At 43.9% G+C, this 18,931-nt stretch overlaps 1 protein-coding gene across 2 annotated transcripts in view; it reads left to right on the top strand.

Annotated features, from left to right (window-relative positions):
• Positions 1-492: 492 nt before the first annotated feature.
• Znf407 (zinc finger protein 407) overlaps positions 493-18,931 on the top strand; it is a 361,765-nt gene continuing 343,326 nt past the window's right edge. For both annotated transcript variants that reach the window (XM_090352958.1, XM_090352957.1), the window contains exon 1: positions 493-746. The gene's annotated coding sequence lies outside the window, so the exon portion shown is untranslated. The remainder of the gene's footprint in view (positions 747-18,931) is intronic.

Below are 18,931 nucleotides of genomic sequence, written 5' to 3'. Positions count from 1 at the left end.
CCCGGCGGAGGCCCCGCGGGCTGCCAGGCCGTCCGTCCCCGGCGGAGGCCCCGCGGCTGCCCGGCGGCGCAGCGCGCGCGTCTGCGCACCGGGGTGGCCGGGGACGCGGGGCCGAGGCCCCCTTCTCGAGCGCTCCCTCTCAGGGGACGCGAGGAGCCCGGGGCGGCTCGACCCCCACGCCCGGCCGGAAGCTCCGCAGGGCTCCTTCATCCCCGCCTCGGCGCCGCGCACGCTGCCCCGTCCCCGCTTCTTGGGTGTCCGGGAGCGGAGCGATGTCAGGACGAGGCTGAGAGGGCCGTGCAGCCCGGGGGACCCGGCGAGCCCGGAGGCCCAGCGACTCCCTCTCCCCCGGTCCCGGCGAGCGCCACGCCGGAAGGGCCGGCGGACGTCGCCTCCGGACAGACTCCTCCGGCTTCCCGTCCGCCCCCTCGAGCGGAGGGCGGGACTTCCGGATGCACCTCCGAGACTTCCGGAAAGAACCGACGGGTTCAACTCAGGTCGACTCGCGGAGCCGCCGGCCACTCAGGCCAGAAGGAGGAAGTTCGGTTTGGCTCTCACGGTGGACGTTACGGGATGTCGTGTTCGGGGTGTGGCGTCTGGGGCCTCGGCCGCCAGGGTAGCCTTGGGGACACCGGAAGTCACTGAGCGGGGGGGACAGGAAGTCCCGCCCCCTCCTCCCACAGGGAAGACGGTGAGCCGGAGGAGTCAGTCGGAGGGGCGCAGGGAGCGAGCCCGTCGGCGAGCAGGTGAGCTGTCCTCGGGCGGGGCGGGGGGCCGGGAGGCGGGGACCGTCCGGCGTCAGCGCCGGGCCCGGGGGCGGTGGCCTGAGGGCCCCGCGGCCCGGCGGCTGGGCGCCCCGCGCGCGGCCGGGCCCGCCGCTCTCCCCCTCCCGCCTCCGCCCCTCCCGGCGCGCCGTTCCCGCCCGCCGCCGCCTCCGCCGCCGCCGCCCGGCGCCCGCCGGGACTCCCGACCCCGCCCGCACTCGCGGCCGCGTCCCCGCCGCGGCCCGCCCGCCCGCCTCCGGCTCGCCCGGCAGGCCGGTGCCGCCGCGGGGCCCCGGGCCGCGCGCCCCGCGAGCCTCGGCTCCCCGCCTGTCACCCCAGGCCCGACCCCCGCGCCCCGCGCCCGCCCGGCGGGGCTGCTCCTCGGCGTCGCCCGCGTCGCGGGGGCGGCCACTCCGGCCGCCGCTCGGCCCGCAGCCCCCTCCGGGGCGTCCCGGACCCCCGGTCCACGCGGGGTCGCCCTCGCCCGGACCCCTTCCGTTAGGCGACCCGGAGCCCCGCTGCGGGGCTCCGAGGGCCCCGGCCCCGCTGACCGGAGCGCGCCGGGCGGCGACTGCTCGCCGGAGCGCGGCCCGGGGGTCCCGCCGCCCCCGGGGCCAGCCTGGAGCCCGGCCCGCCTCCAGCTGCCGACCCCTGTGGGTGGCGCCGGGTTGAGCCGCCCCTTCACTTCCCTGGGTTCCAGCCCAGGGTGTCTCGGCCGGGCCGGCAGCCGTGGACTGCAGGGTGTCTCGTTTTCTAGGCGCTCCAGTCGGAGGCTGACCTGAATTGGAACTCGATCAGGGCCCGGAGGAATTCCAGTACGCACCTGTTGCGCGTTTGGAACCGTGGGCCAGGGCACTGGCGACTCGGTTCGGCATTATTAGCAGAGCTCGTGATGTTTGGAATGGATGCACGCTTCCCGAGAGACCGCGATTCCCAGATGGTAGTGATGACTTCCTTTTTATGAAGCGGAGCTCCGGTTAAGTAGTGTTGAGACGCAAGTGTCAAGTGTCTGTTACTTCCGAGGGCCGCTACAATATTACCAACTCCGGCACCAGCGACAGCTCCGTAGTACCTGTCTTGCAGGACACATACACCAGATGTGACCATGACCGACAAATACTTTTCACGTTTATAGACACGGAGCAAGATAAGCCAGAGTTGCATTGGCACCTTTCAAAGCAATGCAAAGTGGTTCCATTTGAAATACGTTGGTCTGCTTTATGCCAGACTCCATTCAAGGGACTGGAATAGTAGTGTATTTGTAGTTTCGAGGGTAACCATTTTGAGATTCATATACAAATACTTTTGAGGCACTAGTAAACATTTCTACCTGTTAGACAGATGGAACATAAGAGGAAATGAACGCCTAATTGCCAAGGGTGAGGGTGTGTTAAGTTTTCTTGGAAGACAGGTAGTATGGTAAAGAATCGTGGGTATTCACTTGGTCCAAGGGTTATTTTCCCAGCATTAAATTTTTTGTGTGTATGTGCCAGCAGTGGGCTTCCTGCTTGGTTTTCTTGCCCAAGGCTGGTGCTCTACCACTGGAGCCTGGGTTTTTGCTAGTTAATTGGAGATGTAGTCTCCCAGGCTTTTTTACTTGTCTGGCTTCAAACCTCAGTCTCCCAGGTTTCAGCCTCCTAAGTAGCTTGGACCACCAGCGTTCATTCTAGGTTTGTCTCATTAGACAAGAACTCTAACCTTAACAGCATAGGCTGGTGATTTAGTTCTTATTGTCATTAACGATTGATTTCTCAAGCAGTGACAAGGATCCTCATTAATAAATGCAGGAATAATAAATTAAAGCTGTGTAGTCAGTCCACATTGGTCTCTGGGCATTGTAGGCATTCGTTGAGACTCTTCCACCGAAGAGTCATCCTTCCCATCCTTGCTTGCTTGGCTGTCTTGTGCCAGTCTTTGCAGTCTAGGCAAATGATGAACTGGAAGGTGGGAAATGGGGAGAGAGTAAGTGTGGCTTGGCTGCAACATTTGATATTGGTACAGTATTCTGTGGAGACAGTTTTTTGAAGAAAAAAGTCTGTACATGCTACCATGCTAGCTGCATTCTCCAAGTCTTCTCCAGCCCTGTCTTTCATGCCTCTGCCTTAAGTAGCTTTAACTCTTGAAATGTTCCATGTTACTTCCTGCCTCTTGACAAGCTCCTACCTGAAACTCTACTCCCTACCCTCTCTTATGTATTGGTCCAAATAGTTGTGGTGCGTTCTTTGGGCATCGTCCTGTCCTGACTTTGCTCCCCGCTATCCCCACGTCCAGGGTTTACTTTTAGGGATACCTTATTTGGAAGGAATCCTTCATTGCATGGATTCTTGTGATAAAGAACAGTTATTCTGTCTCTGCTTCCTGGAATCTAGGGTGATTGTGCAATATTGTGTGCCCAGCACCCTAGGGAAAATGTCATAAAGACACAAGGGCAGTAAAATATTTTCCAGTGAGATTTCAGCAGTTTAGAAGCAAAAGTGACAGTTTTGCCAATGACAATGTTGCTATAACAGCAAAACCTAACGTGTGTGTGTGTGTGTGTGTGTGTGTGTGTGTGTGTGTGGTCTTGCAGTGAGTTCTTTTTCTGCTTAAGGCAGCCAGAATCCATTTCTTTCAAAACCAAGAACCATGAATGGCACTGTGGCGCAGTCTCCACAGATACTGAATCAATGTCCAGTTCTGCTAAGATTGACACAAAGCAATTAAGTAAGCAATGCTTCCTGAGTTATTTCATTCCACTAGTAGTCACAGTGGGAAGGAAGATTCTCAATGGAAGGTATTTTTTTCATATATTTTTTATTGTAATTAATAGAAGGGTTACATTATATTCTCCAGATAGAAGGTGCATTACTTCACATACATTGATACCCTTTCTCATGTCTTGGTCCCCATTTCCCTCCTCCCCACCCCCAAGTTGAAGGTATTTTTATTTTATTTTATTTTATTTGTTGGTTGTGGGGCTTGAGCTCAGGGCCTGGGAGCTGTCCCTGAGCCACTTTGTGCTCAAGGCTAACACTGTACCACTTGAGCCACAACTGCTACTTCCATTTATTTTTGTTTTTATTTTGTTTTGAGTGGTAAGTTGGAGAAAAGTCTCTTGGGGGCTTCTCTACCTGGGCTGACTTTCAACTGCAATCCTCAGATTTCAGCCTCTTGAATAGTTAGGATTATAGGCGTGAGCCACCAGCACCCTGTGGCTAGCTAGTATTTCTTTTTTTGGGGGGGGGGGGTGGGGAGATGGGTCATGGGGCTTGAACTCTGGGCCTAGGCGCTGTCACTGAGCTCTTTAGCTCAAGGCTACTGCCCTACCCCTGGAGCCACAGCCCCACTTCCCATTTACTAGTAATTAAAGATAAGAGTCTTTTGCTTCTTTTTAGTGCCTGGGCTAGCTTTGAACCACCATCCTCAGATCTCAGCCTCCTGAGTAGTTAGGGTTACAGGCATGAGCCACCTCCCCTGGCTACTTTGTATTTCTAAACACTTTGCCTCAACAACTGCCTACAATGCCTAGGGACCAATTGGGACTACACAGCTTAATTTATTGTTCCTGGATTTATTAACTACCGGGTTTATCACACTACATGAGAAGCAAACCACAAGAGACAAGAAGAACCAAATTACCAGTCAATTCTGGTGGTTCGTACATGTAATGCTAACCACTCTGGAGACTGAGATCTGGAGGATTGAACTACAGTCTCCATCTTCTGCTTTCCAAGGAGCTAGGATGGCAGGTGTGAACTGCCTGTACCCAGCAAAATGCACATGCCTTTATCCCAAACAGAGGAGGTTGGGTGAACAGTTACTGCATCCCTTTGAAGCAGGGAACATCTCTTTTTGTTAACCAGTAACTTGTTTGGTGACTGGCACACATGAGACAATCAGTACTTACCGACCAGATGAATAATCTGCATCTTATTAACTGCTTTTATAATTTACACGTCTTAAGTCTCCTCGAGCTAGTGGTGCCCAGCTAAGTCTTGAGATTTGAAGGGACATGTCAAAGAGTCTTTCTTGAGTGTGGTGGGGGAATCATAGATGAATTTGCAATTAATGTTGTAGATTTTTGTGCTGAAAAATTTGGTTTTTATTTGCCTTAGTGAAAAAGCAGAATAACCCTAATGCAGCAATAGCGAGTAATCTAGTTAGGATTTCACTCAGCCACTCTGTGTCCTAAAATCACAGTTGGTCATATGTGCTTTTTACCAAATAAAGTTCGTATGGGTGGGAATACGTGTTTTTTAAAAAAAAAATTTTATGGGGCCGGGAGTTTGGCCTAGAGGTAGAGTGCTTGCCCATCATGTATGAAGACTCGGTTTCGATTCCTCGGTACCACATACATAGAAAAAAAACCCGGAAGTGGTAGAGCTCTAGTCTTGAGAAAGTCCAAGCACAGGGCTTGGGCCCTGAGCTCAAGCCCAGAACTGGCACAAAAAAATAAATAAATAATTTATGGCACCTGAAAAAATTTATAGGCCAAGTAAAGGCTTGAATATTGAAGGAAAAATTATGATGCTTTAGAAGGCATTAGGGGATAATAGTTGCACACCTCCAGCACAGGTAAGAAATGGTTCTTAAACTGATCAAGTGGGTCACTGGGGTCAGGTATTAGCCAGTGACTTTCTAATTGGCGTTTGGGGGGAAGTATAATTCTGAGCTGGCTCAGTCAGGTTGGGTGTGGCCTTTTATTCCAGAAGCAAACAAAGTTGGAGGTAGGTAGGTTGATGAGGTTTGAGACTGGCCCCAGGTAAAAATGTCTAAGGCCTTATCTGGAAAATAAGAAAAATCTTGGCTCAAGTGCTAGAATGCCTCTGTCTAGTAAGCTTAGAGGCCAGAGTTCAAACTCAGGTACCAGCAAAAATGTGTGTGGGGGGGAAGCAAAACCCCACTAAACCCCCAAAACAAGAAAAAAAATCATGAATAGGTTATATACCAAAATAGTTGTATTCAGAACTATGAGCAAGCAGAAATAGAATAGAAAATCAGAAAAATGACTTCAGAAAAAGAAATGTGAGCGTAAAAATTCTTTTTCTTTTTCTTTTCTTTTCTTTTTTTTTTTTACTCATTAGGAAGATACACGTTAAATAAGTATCAAAACAATGTATTTCATTTTGACAGTGACAGAAAGTACCTGTCAATGTTGTTGGGAGAACAGAAAGCAGTTGGAATGCTTATCTACACCTCGTGCCACACCCTAGCTAGCTAGCGTTGTCTCCTTGTGTGGATGGTATTATGGGTTGGAAGAAGCTACTTGAGTTATTCTAGGCCCATGTTTGTATTTGTAGGTGATGGGATGAATGACAGGGTTCTGGCTGCCCTAGATTCTGGGAGTTCAGACCTGTGGGTTTGGACCAAGGCCTCTGACAGGGGTCAGGGCTCCAGGTGTTCCAGCTGCTATGTGAGGAAAGGGTGGGTTCTCTGCCAGCTGGTCCCAACCAGGTGCTGTCAGTTACTTTATTTTTCAGGGGTGGGGTGGGTGTGTCAGTCATGGGGCTTGAATCCAGGGCCTAGGTGCTGTCCCTGAGCTCTTCTTTTTTTTGGGGGGGGGGGGGGTCATGGGGCTTGAACTCAGCCTGGGCACTGTCCTTGAGCTCTTTAGCTCAAGGCTACTGCTCTACCCCTAGGCCTGGGAGCTGTCCTTGAGCTTTTCATCTCTAGGCTACTTTCCTACCCCTGGGCCTGGGTGCTGTCTCTGTGCTCTTGGGCTCCAGGCTATTGCCCTACCCTTGAGCCAAGCCCCATTTCCTGTTTTCTAGAGGTTAATTGAAGAGTCTAGGTCCTTTGTGCCCCAGCTGGCTTTGAACCTTGATCCTCAGATCTCAGCCTCCTACAGACCATGAGCTGTTTTTCTCAAAGCTAGATATCCTCCACTTTGACACACTGCACCACTTCTGGTTTTCTGGTGGTACATTGGAGTTAAGTCTTATGGGGACTTTCTGACCAGGGCTGGCTTCAGACCATGACCCCCGTGTCTCATCCTCCTGAGAAGCTATGAGCCATCAGCACCTGGCTCCATCAGTTATTTTCTTACGTTCTCTGGTGCCTGGTGACAGAGCATGTTGCCAGCAGCTGCTTATTAACCCCATTGCCCTGGTCAGTTTGGGTATTGTTGGCTTTACCAGGATGCACTTTTCTCCAAATGGTGCTGCCACTCTTCCTTTTCTTTATGTTATCATCTACTCAGCAGAGGTCTTTGTTAGTATCCTGATGTTAGAGCAGGCACAAAGGAGAGGGTCGCCCTGCTGTTCAGAGTACAGAGCAATAAACGAAAGCGTTCATTACCACAGGCTCCCTATGTTTGCAGCCATATCAGTGTACCGATTTAACCCAAATGAGGGACTGTGTTTTGCAGTCATGAGTCTTGTATGGGGCCCTTGTGCTCCTTTCATCCACTCTCCTGCCTCCCTTCTCCACTTGGGCGTGTCATTTGGTCTTCTGAGCTGAGGGTCCTGTATGAGTTTCCTAGGAAGTGCCTTCCTGAACTGCAGTTGTGCTTTTGTACAGGGCACAAGGGCCGTTTGGCTGCGTGATTGGCAGTCATTTGCTCAAGGCAGCCAGAGCCCTGGAGAAGGGTCTATCCCTGTCAGTCTCCCCAGCCCCTAACATCTTTGCATATTTAAATGGGAAAAAAGGACTTTCCAAAGTGTGCACTCCACAAAAGCTTATCAATCACAGTGTTTTAACAGTATTTAACAGTACGCCTTCTAAAGAGTGTTTAGAAGAAAGGTTTACCAGTAATAGTACTTTGATAATCCCCAGCTGTGTTCTAACACTGCTTAACTTGTGTTCCAGTGACTCAGAGGTAGAAGAGTTCCTACCATCTGCCTCACTGGTGGGGGGTGGGAGTGCTAAATGTTACCATAACTTAGGACGTACTAGTGAAGATGAGATACATGTACTCACCCGATCATTAATTTTTATTTCGTTTTTGACAAAATAAAGACATGATCTTGCTAGGTCGCCAGGTTGGCCTTGAACTCATTCTTCAACTACATGAACACTGGGATTACAAGTCACTACATCTGAACTCTCTTAGTCTTCATCTCAGCATAACATTTTGATATTGTTTGCTAGCATCTAGGAAGACTCTTCATATTGAGGGAACTTGTTCAGAATGCAGAGTTTTGGGCTTTAGACCTACTGGATGACAGCTGTGTCACTGCTGTCACTGAGAATCACTGCCTTAGGGAACATTCTGAACCTGAGTGCCTGGAGGTGTGTAGCTAGGATTACAGGAGTTAGCCTCCAGCGCCCTTTTGTCAGGTCTAAGAATTTTTTATTTTATTTTTTTTTAATGGTACCTAGGGCCTCATGTATGCTAGGCAAGCACTCTCCCACTAAGCCATATTCTCAGCCCCTTTTGTTAATTTTTTTTTTAAGCTTTGTATTCCTGTGAGTCTAGATAAGTAGTAGAAATGTTACAGAGGTCTTTGTAAACCACATATACAAAATCAGCCTACTTCCTAGTCTTTTTCTTTAGGAAGGAGTTTCACAAATACTGTAAAACATGAAAATAAAACATGCTGATTCAGCTGTTGTCATGTTGTCCCACTTTTTTTTTTTTTTTTAACTCAATGTTTTCTTTTTGGTCCCTGAGTTCTTCAGCTTAAGGCTACCACCCTATCCCTTGAGCCCCTACCCCTGGGCGCTGTTCCTGAGCTCTTCCACTCAAGGTTACCACCCTACCCCTTGAGCCACAGCACCACTTCCAGTTTTCTAGTGGTTCATTGGAATTAATCTCACGGACTTTAGCGCCATTGCCAAGTGCCAGTGCTGGCTGTCTTTGCACTGAGATCTTAGATCTGAGCCTCATGAGTAGCTAGGAATACAGGCGTGGGCCACTGTGCTGGCTACTTTTTTTTTTTTTTTTTTTTTAATTGGTGCTGGGACTTGAACCTCTTGGCCTGGACACCATCCCTGTTCTTTTTTTGACCAAGGCTAGTGATATTCCACTTGGAGCCACAGCTCCGCCGTCTGCGTTTTGGTGATTAATTGGGCATCAGAGTATCCAGTTAATACTTCTGAGTAAGTAGGATTATAAGTTGAGCCATTGGTGCCCAATGACAATGACGTTTTTGAATAGTGTATTCCTCTTACCATTGGGTTTTTTTTTTTTTTAGACATGTTTCATGTTGTGTTGTTTTTTTCCTTTTAGTTAGGTAGTGTTCTTGTGTTTTCTGCTGTTGTGTTGGTCATGTGGTGTTGTCTGAGTGTCACTTCTGGGAAAACACCATGACCATCTGCACCATTCAGGATGTTGACTCAACCTCCAGGCCAGTTAGTGCCAGCTTTTCCATAGCACAACTAATATGTACTTTGTATGGAGCTGCTTTAACATCATGTAAATATTCCTCTGCATTTTAGATATACCCCACAGATTGAGTATTCATGGATGATTTTTTTTGCTCGACGTGATTTTTGTTAATGTACATGCACATTTTGTTAATATATCTCATGTTCATCAGTTGCATCTTACTGTGAACAGTCATCCTTTGATCTTCCTTCTCCTTTCAACCTCTTCTCTTTCCCTACCTCCAGTATCAGTGTGTCAGTCTGTGGGTCCATCTGTACTTCATGCTTCCATTTATGCATCCTTGCACATTTGTCTAGCTAGTTTTCAATCGTTGGAATGGATTTACTCACTTCTGCTTTCCAAAATTCAGTGGTGTGGATTATTTGGATACTTGCACTGCCTGAGATGAAACTGGAGGGAGCTCCTTAAGCAGGCCATATTCCCCTCCCCCCCTTTTTTTTTCTTTCTTAATTTGGTCAGCTATAGGGCTTGAACTGTGGACCTGGGTGCTATCTTTAGCTCAAGGCTACTGGTCTACCACTTGAGCCACAGCACCGCTTCCAGTTTTCTAGTGGTTGATTGGAGATAAGAGTCTAATGGACTTTCATGCCCAGGCTGGCTTTGAACCAAGACCTCCAGATCTCAGCCTCCTGAGTAGCTAGGATTACAGTCGTGAGCCACTGTGCCCAGCTCATATTTCCTTTTTTTTAAGAAAGGTTTTTCTGTTTAGCTTTTTTAAAATTGTTCATTGTTATTACAAAGGTGATGTCACCATAACATTTCTTTTTTTTTTTTTTTTTTTTTTTTTTGTGGGTCATGGGGCTTGAAATAGGCCTGGGCACTGTCCCTGAGCTCTTCAGCTCGAGGCTACTGCCCTACCCTTGAGCCAAGCCCCACTTCCTATTTTCTAGAGGTTAATTGAAGATAAGAGTCTCAGGTCCTTTTGTGCCTAGGCTGGCTTTGAACCATGATCCTCAGATCTCAGCCTCCTGAGTAGCTAGGATTACAGGAGTGAGCCACCGCAGGCCTGACGCCATATCATTTCTTATTTTTTTTGTCCAAGATCTGAATGAGAATTTGGAACCTGATGCTTTCACTCATTGGTTGTCACTCTACCAACTGAGCCATGCTACCACCCTACCCCTTGAGCTTCTTTCTCCCCTTCCTTCCTTCCTTCCTTCCTTCCTTCCTTCCTTCCTTCCTTCCTTCCTTCCTTCCACTTTCTTTCTTTCTTTCTTTCTTTCTTTCTTTCTTTCTTTCTTTCTTTCTTTCTTTCTTTCTTTCTTTCTTTCTTTCTTTCTTTCTTTCTTTCTTTCCATTTGCTTACTCCTTGACATAAGGTGCTCTAGGCTCATCTTGAATCTGTTTTTCCTAACAAATTTTGGAATCAGCCTTTTCTCCAGGAGCCTAGGTTTCTTTTGGTGGAGAATGGTTTGAAAGAAGTGGCCTGGCTTCTGGATATGATACCTGTAATGGGTTCTCCTCTCAACCTCCAAACCCCATTTTTGCATATTTCATGTGAGGCCCACAGAACCACAGTTAGTTTCCTTGGCATTGGACCAGAATTAGACCTCTGACATTTCCAACTGGGAATCACAGATCACCTCTGACCTATTTCTTCCGTGTGCCAAAGTCTAAAGTGCATTTCTACTCAAAGTCTCCTCTTTTTTGCCTTGTAATAACCATCACTTCCCATTTCCTTAACAGTATATAGAAACTTCCCTGTTCTTCCCTCTGTTTCTACCCCCCCCCCCAAAAAAAAAAGCATTTTACACTCAAGTTACCTGCTATTTCAGAGTAATATATTTTGGAAAGTATAGAAAAGTGCCAGAAAGAGTACAAAAAAATTACCTCTAATTTCACTGCCAAGGTTGTGGGGGGGGGCTCTATTAACCTTATTATATAAATGGACTTAAGCAGAACTATTCTCATTAAAAAAATTTGATGCTAAAGTTTTTTTTTCCTTTCTAAATATACTTTCTTAACACTCAGATCTTTGATACCTAATAATTTATATTCTAAATGTCTTGAAGCTTGATAGTTTTATATGGTCTGTTAGCTTATTGACGTTCGGAATTACAGTGTTTTCCAGATTTCTTCCAAAATTAGTACTTTTAGTCTTTTTTCCCCTGCAGTTCTTTGATTAGCTATTGTATTCCATCTCTTCTCATGGACCTGATAGATCTAAGAGCAGTATGTAATGTGTCTTTAGTTTTTTTTTTTTTCCTTTTTTTTTCTGGTTAAATTTTCCCCAGATTTACATTTTTGAAAATAACCATTTTTCAATCTTTTTCTTGTCCATTACTAAGAATACTGTTTTTGAATGTTCAAAACTTTCTTAAAGTCAGTGAGGGTCTTTCTTACTGAAATCTAAAGTCTTATTTTTGTTCTGCAAACAAGGGAGCTGAAGCCTAGAAATGTTGTATGAATTCTCATGTTCTACAGTTTCTTCTGGTGTAGTCAAATTAAAAGTGAAGGTCTCTTTTTCTGACATTAATACTCTATTTTCACTCTTGTTTCAAAATTTCAATCTAAATAATTTCTTGAATTTTTCAACTCCCAATTACTTTGACTTTGTACAGAATTCAAGTTGCAGGTCTCATTTCCATGCCGTTTGAAAGAGAAGACAGGAAAATTTAAGGAACATAGACTAACTTTTACCATGGAATGCTTTTTTTATGGGTACATTATAAATTCTTGAAAATACAGTGTCTAATGGAAACACTTACTGAGAAAGGAGGAGCTCTATTACATGTAACCTTCCCCCCCCTTTTTAGTGAATAGACCGTTTAAACTAAATTAAGTAAAGGATATAAATTCTGTTGTTTCAGTTTTAATATTTCATGACTGATTTTATAGATGAAATTATATTTTACAATAAATAGGCAGAAGAATTTATACAGCCTATTCTATTTGATGTAAAACAGCAAATCCCATTTCTCTGTAGCTGTAAAGAAAATTCATTATAATGCCTTTAGTTGTAAGAGATGGTTTCATTGTGATTAGTTATATAGATAATAAAACAACCTTTTTCAAATAGTATAAGACACAAGCAGTAGTGTCTGCTTTTAATGACAATGAATTTTTTCTTCAATTTTTTTTTACTTTACTCATAGGATTGTCATTCCTTTTTCTTATCTCTTTATTCCTGTTTCAGTAAGATTTTTCTTATTTAAAAAATACTACGAAAGCCTTGATTAAAAAATACTTTTTGAAAGGAGATATTGAATTTAAACATTTTGTGTAAGATCTTTCCCTGAAAGACACAGTTTTCAAGGATGGGTGGTATAAAGTTGTCATAAAATTAATACAGTATCAGTTTGATGTGTTTAAAATGCTGTAGGAAGATTTTAACAAAAGAATTTGCCAGGAATGGTGCCTGAGCTTGTTTTACAATTTGCCTTTGCCATGTGATTGTTATATATGAATTTAGTATATCTTCATAAATACTATTAGAAGACAGGTGTCTTTGATAATGAGACTGGTGGTGGTCCATTTATTCTCTTTTGTCACTGACATTTTATCCTTGTCAAAATGGCATTTTAGTGACTTAATTCTCATTTAAGAATTAAGTAAATATTTAAGTTTTGGACTTCTAGGCAAAATTGATATGGATATTTGGTTTTTTTTTTTTTAAACCTCTCTCTCTCTATTTCTTTTTCATTCTCTCTCTTTTTTCTTTCTTTTTTTTTTTTTTTGCCAGTCCTGGGCTTGAGCTCAGGGCCTGAGCAATGTCCTTGGACTTTCTCAAGGCTAGAGCTCTACCACTTGAGCCTCATCACCACTTCTGGCTTTTTTCTATGTATGTGGTACCAAGGAATCGAACCCGGGTCTTCATGCATGGTAGGCAAGCACTTTAACCACTAGGCCAAACTCCCAGCCCTGATATGGATATTTGAACCATAACATCAGAGATCCTCTGAAACTAGAACAGTATTCTCTTGAATCGTTTGAATGTGACTTAAGTGACCCTCTACTGGGATCCTCAGGCTTGAGAGTACACAGTTGTTACTTACTCATCCTCTTTAGGACTCTGGCTGGAGAAGTTTCGTAGTGTCAGCTAGATTTGGACATGCCAAAATAGTAGGTGGCTTAATTTCTCTTAGGGTTGTTAACTGAGTAAGAGTCAAACCTTTTGCTCAGTAGATCTTAGAAATCCATACAACACAATGCTTTATCTAAATCCAGCAGATTTTTTTCCTTAATTTTAAGAAACAGTAAAGTAATGCTTTTATGCTACACAAATGTAAGTTTAAAATTTACTCAGTGTCTTATTACAAGGTTCTTTAATTACCTGGTGTTTATAAACATAACATTAATATCTCTAGAATATTATATATATCTTTAGAATATTATATGTAAGTTGCATAATGCACATATATGTATGTTAAAATAGATTTTTTAGACAGGAAATATATTTTTTAATAGTGTCCAAGGGGAACACTCATTCTATTAATTTTCTCTGTTTTTCAAGGCAGGTCACTAAGTTCAGTCAACACTTCACAAATTGAACAGTGAACAGAGGATTTTTAGACATTTGACAGGTGCCAGTGGACTTTCCTATAATCCTAGTTGCTCAGGAGCCTGAGAGCTGAAGATCAAGGTTCGGAGCCAGCCCAGGCAGGGAAGTTCATGAGACTATTAGATGACAATATTATCTCTAGCTAACTAACAAAAAGCCAGAGTGGAGCTGTGGCTCAAATGGTAGAGTGCTTGTATTGAACAAAAAGGCTAAATGATAGAGCCCATGCCCTCCCTGTGTTCAAACCTTCAGGAAAAAAAAAAGAATTTGTGGTTATTTTTTTCTGGGTAATTGCATCAATAGCCTCATAAACTGAACAGATGGGAAAATGTGTTGTTGCTTGTTTTCAGGGCAGTGAGGAGGCTTACTGGACCTGTATCACCAACGAGCTCTATTTTGAATAACCATTCTCTGCTTCATATCCACTTGTGGAAAATCTCTTAGTGTAATGTAATTGATATGATTTTAACTGTACTCTGTTGGAGTTGGCTATTCCGTCTGCAGTTGTAAACATTCCCATTCTTTTCCATGTAGGATGAGACTATTCTGTGGCCTCTGGTAGACGAGGTCACTTTTGATAGGGTCAATAGCAGGAGATGGGGCAGTACCACATCTTTAGTGCATTCCAGTTGTGTTGTGCAGAGGTTATTAGTTCTAATACGCTTCATGTAAAGACCTTCCTCAACTTCAGAAGTAATAGTTTCAGTTGGAAGTCTAATTGGGAAAGAGTGGGATGAAGAGAGGGAGTGGACTGTTCCGCCTCTATTCTTTCATTCAGCTGTTGCCATGACAATTGACAGGAGACTCAAAACAGTCAGATCATCCCATTATCTTAACTTCTGAAGTTCATCCTTTTTTTTTTTTTTTTTTTTTTTTGTGGGTCTTAAACTCAGCCTGGGTGCTGCCTCTGAGCTCTTCTGCTCAAGGTGACCACCCTACCCCTGGGCCTGGGTGTTGTCCCTGAGCTTTTCAGTTCAAGGCTACCACCCTACCCTGGAGCCAAGCCCCACTTCCTGTTTTCTTGGAGGTTCATTGGAGATACAGTCTCAGATCTTTTTGTGCCCAGGTTGGCTTTGAACCTTGATCCTCAGATCTCAGCCTCCTGAGTAGATAGGATTACAGGTGTGAGCCACCACACCCACCCGAAGTCCATCTTTGTGTGTGTGTGTGTACGTGTGTGTACATGCGTGTACATGTGCGCGTGTGTGGCTAGGAATTGGATCTGCAGCTTCACATATGCTAGACAAACATTCTACAACTTTAGCCAAGTCTTTACCCCCGGCCCCTCCCCCCTTTTGTATTTTGGTTGAGCCAGGGTATTGTTACATTTGTGCAGGTTGACCCTACCTCCTGACTATCAAATTATAGACTTGTGCCATCACACACAGCTGGGTTCATCTATTTTTGAACTCCTCAAAGGGAGAAAGCAATAAACTTGAAGCATTCTTGTGTGTTATGTCCAGATATGGTGGAGGGAGAAGAGGGGTTCTTTTTTATTTTTGTCATCAGTTGTGGGGCTTGAACTCTGGGCCTGGGCATTGTCCCTGAGTTTCAGCTCAAGGCTAGCGCTCTATTACTTGAGCCACTTCTGCTTTTCTGGCAGTTAATTGGAGATGAGTCTTATGGACTTCTTGTCTGGGCTGGCTTTGAATCCTAATCCTCAGATCTCAGCCTCCTGAGTAGCTATGGTGGTAGGTGTGAGTATCCAGCGCTCAGGGAAGAGGGGTTCTTGTGTGACCTTGTTAGGCCAGTGAGATGTGAGAGTGGGTCTCTTAGAGAGGGCAAAGAAGTCCAATGTGGAGATTGTAATGAATGAGACGTGGAACAAAGGTGAAAATAAGGGAAAATTTTATGAGTGCTGCCTGCAGTGTGGCTAGTATTAGACATGTATGAATGATTGTTAACTTTCTCTGCTACTTCATGGAAGGCTTTTTCTGAAACACTGAAACTTCCTGTGAGAAGCGGCCACCAGGTGTCATCAGAGGCTGCTATTGATTTGTTTTATTGTCCTCAAAAAGTATGTGTTTGAATTTTTTTCTTGAGACCTTTCTTAAAAGCCTTGCCCAGAGAATTACTGAAGTAATAGCAGACACTTTTTTAATGACTATTTCTTGGTGAATTAATAATTTATAGGTAATAATGGAGATGATAATAGCCATAGATAATAATAGCAAGAAAAATGATTATTTTTGGTCAAGCAGCTACTTCTTGAAGATTTGGATAAGAATAACACAGTTGTATCATACATTTGGGAATCATTGGGATATAGTAAGTGGACATACTGAGTGACAGCTGATGAGTTTGTAGAGGGAGCCTCATGATTAAAGAAGGGTTGAGGGTTGGGGATTTAGCTCAGTGGAAGAGCCCTTGCTTGGCAAGTGCAAGACCCTGAGTTTGGTCCTCAGCTCTTGGGGGGGGGGGGAAGGGTTGAGTGTAGTAAAATATGCCACTGCTATACTCCACATACCTATTAGGTCTTTTTTTTTGTTTTTTAACATTGATTTTTACATTATATTTCAAATGACATGTTTAACAAACAGGTATTGAAGAAGGGAATCTCTATATACAATCACTGGCACTTAGATTTTAGAACATAATTAAAATTAAGCTGAGGGTTTGTATGTCATAGATACATAATAATCTATGTAATAAAACCTTATTTCTATACAGTCATAAGTTTCTATGACTATGTAGTTGTGTTTATATTTCCAATACCATGTCCATAGCATTGGGTATACAACTTTTGAGTCCTCACTCTTGTGCTGTTTGTATCTAATAGCCACATATTAAGGATACCATGTGCCCTATTAGGTCTTTTTAATCTTGAAATCCTGCCTGGGAAGAAATCTAGGACTTATTTTCTTTTTTCCATTCCATCACAAGTGCCAGGATTTTTTTTTTTTAATATAAAGAAAAGAGATTATACTTTACTCTGAAACTTGGCAGTGAGTCCCAGCATCCTTTGCTTTGTTACTGAGAAAATCATGGGTGCTTCCTGGTACTTGCTAAACTTTCAGTGTTTGTTGAGTGAATGAAAGAAATCTGCTTTGAAAAAAAGGAGTTCTTAAGCTGTTTTATTTGAGTGTTTTTTTTAAGAAAGACTTCCTTGGCTCAATCTTTATTGGTAATATGATACTTGTTCTTATAACACTTTAAATATTATTTTACAAATTTACATGAGCATAAACTGTGTTTCTTTTTACTCTCTCCCTTAAAGATCACTTTAAGGTACACATTATGTGTCCTCTTCACTGACTTTGTTTTAGTTCCAGACCGTGGAACTTAAATCATCGTGTGCTCTTTCTGTCTCTAGACTTCTTATCTCCTATGTGACGTATCTCGAAAAGCATTCTAAGATGATGCAATGTCTTAACTATTCCCTTCTATACTGAAAAAAATCTCCCTTTTCCTTCTTTCTGTGATCTAGGCTAGATTGAACAGTTGCTGCTTTTCAGTTACAGTGCAGTGGAGAGCTGTGTGTTCTCATCTACCTAGCTTCCCATTGTCCTACACATTTCTTACTGTTCTTGAAAGCTTTGCTTCATCCTGCCTCCTTTCTCCCAACTCCCTCAGCAAAAGAAGAGTACGTTTCATTCAGTAAAACAACTGGTCTGATTGCTCTACTTTGATGTTCGATTTCTGCTCCTTTATACAGCTGTCTGTCTTTGTTTGTATCACACATGCCTTTTGTAATGGAGCTCCCTGGAGTATATGTCAGGTAGTTCCTGAGAGAATATTATTCCAGCAGATAAATGCATTTATATCATTGTATAGTTATTTTCTTTCATATGGTGAAAATTCCATACCTGTTTGTAGAATGCTTAGTGTTTTTTTTTTTCTTGATGTAAGAAAATGCTGAATTATTTCATTAATTTAAAAATCAACTGGGAAATAAATATCAAAACATTTTTCCTTTTGTTTTAGAAATTTTGGAGTCATTATATAGAAGATAATAAAGAGTCTTATTATTTTGCTACCTTCATTGATGCAATTGTTTTTCTTTTGTCTCTGAAAATATATGTCAGGTTCCTTCAACAGAATGCTTGTGTTAAATTAGTGTGTGTGTGTGTGTGTGTGTGGTTTTTCACAAGTGCACATACTCTTAGCGAAGGTGGTCTATGTTCTACAGCATATTTGCAGAAACTGTAGTTGCCCTGGGTCGAAAGTCAGGGAGTTCGTGCTGTTCAGGCTGTGTTAACATGCTTCTAAACAAAACTTCTCTATACATCACACATGTACATATACAAACATCCGATAAAGTTACCAGAAGACCATGACTCCCTGTATGCCCGCCATTCAGTGTATTCCCCACTAACGCACAGCCTCTCTGTGCTCCTTTCTTGGTCTGCATGACATGTGGATCAGATGGTTTTCATTTCTTCTTTCACAAAGAAACATTCATTCATCTTTTTTTTTTTTTTTTGCCAGTCCTGGGCTTGAGCTCAGGGCCTGAGCACTGTCCTTGGACTTTCTCAAGGCTAGAGCTCTACCACTTGAGCCTCAGCACCACTTCTGGCTTTTTTCTAGGTATGTAGTACCGAGGAATCGAACCTGGGTCTTCGTGCATGCTAGGCAAGCACTCACTAGGCCAAACTCCCGGCCCCACATTCATTCATCTTAATGCGTTATAAGTGCTTAGAATTATTCTAGACTATTGGGAAATGTATGGGTAGATAAACTAAACCACGGTTTACATTATAGCATAAGGAGAGAGAAGATAACTAAGCACATAAGCTCATTACAGAAGAGCATTGATTTCATCAAAATTTAACACTTGTTTATCAACAATACCATTGATAAAATAAAAAGAGAAAAGATATTTGTAGAACATATATCTGACAGAGGATTTATGTCGAGAATCCATAAATAGTTCTTGCAACTCAGTAAGAAGATTGAACAACTGAGTTAAGAAGGGAGCAGACAGCTCACTAACAAGGCCCACTCAGGGGTCAGCAGTGCTGCTGGTCGTCCAGAAAATAGAGCCAGACTAAGCACCCCGTGGTACTGTTGCTGTGTGCTTCCATAAGAGAAGTGCGCGAGAATGGTCATAGCATTTTTATTATAATCCAAACAAAAGGAAATGGCCCAGCTTTCCATGCACAGAGTTGTGAGATAATGCAATTAGAAGTGAAAGGGAGCATACTGCTGCTCCATGTAGCACAACATCATGCTGGACAAAATGAAGGCAGACCCTCCCTCACATAAAGCTTGCTGCATGATTTTATTCATATGAATTTCTAGATCTGTTGGGGAGGGTTTGAAACTGTGGTTACTGGCGTTGGAGATTGGGGAATGCATGGGACTGGCTTTGGAGGCCAGATGATATCTTTCTGGGAAGGTGCAGAGCTCTGGAGTTGG

This window comes from Megascapheus bottae, chromosome 19 (assembly GCF_031878675.1).
Source record: "Megascapheus bottae isolate mThoBot1 chromosome 19, mThoBot2.hap1, whole genome shotgun sequence".
NCBI classification, from domain to species: domain Eukaryota; kingdom Metazoa; phylum Chordata; class Mammalia; order Rodentia; family Geomyidae; genus Megascapheus; species Megascapheus bottae.
This window is presented reverse-complemented; position numbering and strand designations above follow the sequence as displayed.